The following is a 5,205-nucleotide window of genomic DNA, read 5'->3' on the forward strand; positions in this document are numbered from 1 at the left end:
ATTGGGTGTAAACTCACAGGAAATCCAATTACACTTGATTGAATAAAAAAGAAGCGTCAAACCCACGAGGGACGAGGTCATGCATTAGCCTCGTGCTTTTTCGACCCCCTCACAGTGGCGACTCCACCGGGGATAGTGAAGGAAATACTCGTGCTTGTAGGTAATCAAAATAGCCGAAGGGTGAAATGATCCTACCCCGCGTTTATTTCCCCATCAAGTTGGGACGACCTGAAAATCAGCATATTAATGTGAACGGGCAGAACCGCATAACGAATCTCGGCTCCCTTGGGAGTCGGGACTAAGGATACCTTTTTCCGCCAATAGGGGGGTGCATACGCCGCAGATGTTGCCCACTCGGTACTTGTGCAGGTAGTACAGCTATCCCGAACCCAATCGCTCGCTCATTAATTAGGTCCCTCTCGCCTGCATGCCCCCTTGGCTTGCACTTGCGGGTTGGCTTCTGGAGCGAAATTCGTCTGTTGAAGACACTACCTCGACCGGGGCATGTGTTGGATCTACGATAGAAGTGGTACCAAGCCAGGCGTAAATAACTACCCATAGAAGCTTATCATAAACTACATGACATGTTATTATCGCCTCATGATGAATGTTAGTTATGTGTAGCGAAATATGTGATTGTGTGTGACAAACTATCCTAGAAAACCAACGACCTTAAAAATTGCCCAAACATTCATAAATCAATTTGCCAAAGAGTTATACCGCAATACGTGTTCCGCAAACCCGAATGATCGCCACAAAAATAAGCGACGCTCGGGATGGCCTGTAACGAATCCCACAAACGCTGCACAACGCGTAAAGGACGTTATTAGGCAAGCACGCAAATCGAAGTCGCATAAACAAAAGTAGACGTAAACAGAAAACGAAAACCAGCCAGGGACGCATTTTCAACGCCCCTAGCTGGGCGCCAGAATTTCCCACGCCCGACGATGGGCGCTGAAGTTGCTGCTTGGCCTTCTGGTCAGGCGCAGCAGCCTCGGTGCCCGCGCGAAAGAAAAATACGTAGCACAAAAAATGTTCGTAAAAAGAATTGCTACGAGGGCGTAAGAAAAGCACTCGATTTCAAAAGCGACTCGAAAAAAATTAATAACTCTTTGCGTCGTTGTTAGGCCTCCTACGACGACAATGCTCAGCACTAAAAACCGAACATGCTAACAATTATGAATGTCACACGGGCAAGTGTTTCGAAAATCCAAAGAATGACCAAAAGAAAAACAAAAATAAAAACAAAAAGTGTACCAACAAAAGAAAGAGTGAAAAACCAATAGAGAGAGCCGAAGTCTAGACTAAGTAATGCTTGAAACTTTGGGAACCTGAACTTTAGCTTATCTTATGCCTAGGACTGGTCCTGCCACTTGGTGCCGATCAGGGAATCAACGGTTAGTGCGTCTCGAAGATACATCGCCAACATCAGGTTTAGTGACTCCAAGCTCCGTCCGTCATCCCCCATTTCAAGGATCTCCGCTTCCCCAACCTCGATTCGCACCTTCAAACATGTCCATCGAGGATTTGCGAGACCAGATGATCCAAATGACCCAACTTATGGGCCAATTGAAAATGGAAAATGAAGCTTTAGCGGCTGCGCAAGCCAAAAATGACCTCGATAACGAGAAGAGGATTGAAAAAATGGTCCTACAGCAAACCATGGGGAGCAAATACTTCTCCCTCGATCCTGAACCTTTTCCTGGAAAACTACCAGAAAAGTTCAGTTCATCTAACTTACCAAAGTTCAAGGCCACGGACTGTTAGGTTATGATACATATGACATTACATAGATCATGCGGAAACAACCATTAACCCAGGACAACATATTATTTACACATAATCATATAGCATAATTTAGATGCATACTCTTTGTTGCGTGCCCTCCCTAGCTGCGCCCGAACCGAACAAGAACAAGTCTTTAGGACTCCAAGTGTCGTCCCTCCGTAGATAGTCCACAGCACGTCCGGATCCGCCTTAAGATTGACCAACTAGAATCGCCCTTAAGGTACTAGAAAATTTCGGCACTTTTATGAGCAAGATGTGTGTTTTAATTTTCTCTCAAAAACTCACTTTTTGAATACTTTGAAACTTGTTATAAATTGTGAGCCCTAGCCTCATATTTATAGGGGTATGGAAAGGGAATCGAAATCCTATTCAGATACAAATTAATTAAACCTAGAATCCTACAAGAACTCTAATTTAATTAATTTATCAAATAGAATTAGGAATTTAATCATTAACCGAACTCTGCATGTTTTAGGAAACGTGCACGAACACAAACACTTGCACACACACGCACGGCAGCCACGATGGGCCCCCATGCGTGCGCGCGAGCAGCAGCCCACGCAGCGCCCGCGCGCGCTGCGCGCTGCGCGTGCTGTGCGCGCTGTGCGCGCTGCGCAGCCTGCTGGGCCTGGCCTTGCGCTGGGCCTGGCGTGGCTGTTTGTGCGGCGCGGTTGGCTTGCTGGGCGATGGCCTGGCTTCGTGCTGGGCCTCGTCCGGCAGGCCTCGTCCGATGCTTATTCGTACGATGCGCTTCCGATTAAATTTTCCGATTCCGGAATTCATTTCCGATACGAACAATATTTAATATTTCCGATTCCGGAATTAATTTCCGTTTCGAACAAATATTTAATATTTCCGTTTCCGGAATTATTTTCCGATTCCGGTAATATTTCCGATTCTGACAATATTTCCGTTTCCGGCAATATTTCCGATTCTGGCAATATTTCCATTTCCGATAATATTTTCCGATACGTACCATGTTTCCGTTTCCGGCAACATCTACGACTTGGATAATATTTATATTTCCGATACGATCCATATTTCCGTTTCCGGCAATATCATCGTTTCCGGAGTATTCATTTCTTGCCTGTGACGATCTTAGCTCCCACTGAAACCAAGATCCGTCGGTTCCGAATATTCATAGATGGAGTATTTAATGCCATTAAATACTTGATCCGTTTACGTACTATTTGTGTGACCCTACGGGTTCAGTCAAGAGTAAGCTGTGGATTAATATCATTAATTCCACTTGAACTGAAGCGGCCTCTAGCTAGGCATTCAGCTCACTTGATCTCACTGAATTATTAACTTGTTAATTAATACTGAACCGCATTTATTAGACTTAACATAGAATGCATACTTGGACCAAGGGCATTATTTCCTTCAGTCTCCCACTTGTCCTTAGGGACAAGTGTGCATTTCCTAATTCCTTTGTCGCTCGATGCTTGCTCTTGAACATAAGGTAAGAGTTGTCATCCTTATTACGTCCAGAGGTGTTCCTCGGTTTCAAAGTTCAACTGATCAAATAAACAGATAATCATAGCCTATGATTCATCCGAGCACGGCCATGCATTTCACAGTTTCTAGCTCTCCGAGTGGCCTTGTACAACTTTTAAGCATCTCATCCCGATTTATGGGAGGACAATCCCAATCTTGCGATCTTGAGATTAGACTTCGTTTGATAGGTGATTACCTGAGCGTTGCCTTTATAGCCTCCTTTTACGGTGCGACGGTTGGTCAACGTCAAAGCAACCAGTTCTCAAACAAGTAATCTCAAATCACTCAGGTATTGAGGATTTAGTGTCTAATAATTTAATGAAATTTACTCATGACAGATTTTCATCTCTTACAGTAAAGTTTCATAGGTCTTGTCCGATACTAGTCTTCCCAAAGTAAGTATCTATGCAAATGATTATGACATTGCCATGTCCACATAGTTCAAGAAACAGAACTACTAGTCATCTTGCATTCTAATCGTCTAACGTTTTCTATGCGTCCAATTTTATAGAAAACTCCGATTAGGGACCATTTTCAACCTTTGACATTCAAGTTCACTTGATAGACATTTCTTAGTCACAGGACTGGTCCTGACAGTCTATCTTGAATATATCGTCAAATTGAAGGGACTCATCATTTAATAAACCACAAATTAAATGGAAAAATGAATTCATTTCATTTATTGTGAATGATTAACCAATAATGTTTTACAAAGATTTAAACTCTAAAACTTTAAAACATTAAACAGAGACATCAAAGCCATTCTCCAATATGCTTGATTCCCATAGCTGCAGTGTGCGAGTTGTGCTTCGCCTGCGGCAGAGGTTTAGTTAATGGATCTGATATGTTGTCATCAATTCCAACTTTGCTTATCTCGACTTCTTTTCTTTCAACGAACTCTCGTAGAAGGTGAAATCTACGAAGTACATGCTTGACTCTCTGGTGGTGTCTAGGCTCTTTTGCCTGTGCAATAGCTCCGTTATTATCACAATACAGGGCTATTGGTCCTTTAATGGAGGGGACTACACCAAGTTCTCCTATGAACTTCCTTAGCCATATAGCTTCCTTTGCTGCTTCATGTGCAGCAATGTACTCCGCTTCAGTTGTAGAATCCGCAATGGTGCTTTGCTTAGCACTTTTCCAGCTTACTGCTCCTCCGTTGAGGCAGAAGACAAACCCAGACTGTTATCTAAAATCATCTTTGTCGGTTTGGAAACTTGCGTCCGTATAGCCTTTAACAATTAATTCATCATCTCCACCATAGACCAGGAAGTCATCTTTGTGCCTTTTCAGGTACTTCAGAATATTCTTGGCAGCAGTCCAATGCGCCTCTCCTGGGTCTGACTGGTATCTGCTGGTAGCACTGAGTGCGTACGCAACATCCGGGCGTGTACATATCATAGCATACATTATTTAACCAATCAATGATGCATATGGAATCCCATTCATTCGTCTACGCTCATCAAGTGTTTTTGGGCACTGAGTCTTGCTTAGAGTCATTCCATGAGACATGGGTAGGTAGCCTCGCTTGGAGTCCGCCATCTTGAACCTATCAAGCACCTTATTGATATAAGTGCTTTGACTAAGTCCAATCATCTTTTTAGATCTATCTCTGTAAATCTTGATGCCCAATATGTACTGTGCTTCTCCTAGATCCTTCATCGAAAAACATTTCCCAAGCCAAATCTTGACAGAGTTCAACATAGGAATGTCATTTCCGATAAGCAATATGTCGTCGACATATAATACTAGGAAAGCAATTTTGCTCCCACTGACCTTCTTGTATACACAAGATTCGTCCGCGTTCTTGATGAAACCAAAGTCACTGACTGCTTCATCAAAACGTATATTCCAGCTCCTGGATGCCTGCTTCAATCCGTAGATTGACTTCTTTAGCTTGCATACCTTTTTAGCATTCTT

Source organism: Spinacia oleracea, chromosome 3 (genome assembly GCF_020520425.1).
Source record: "Spinacia oleracea cultivar Varoflay chromosome 3, BTI_SOV_V1, whole genome shotgun sequence".
In the NCBI taxonomy this organism is placed as follows: domain Eukaryota; kingdom Viridiplantae; phylum Streptophyta; class Magnoliopsida; order Caryophyllales; family Amaranthaceae; genus Spinacia; species Spinacia oleracea.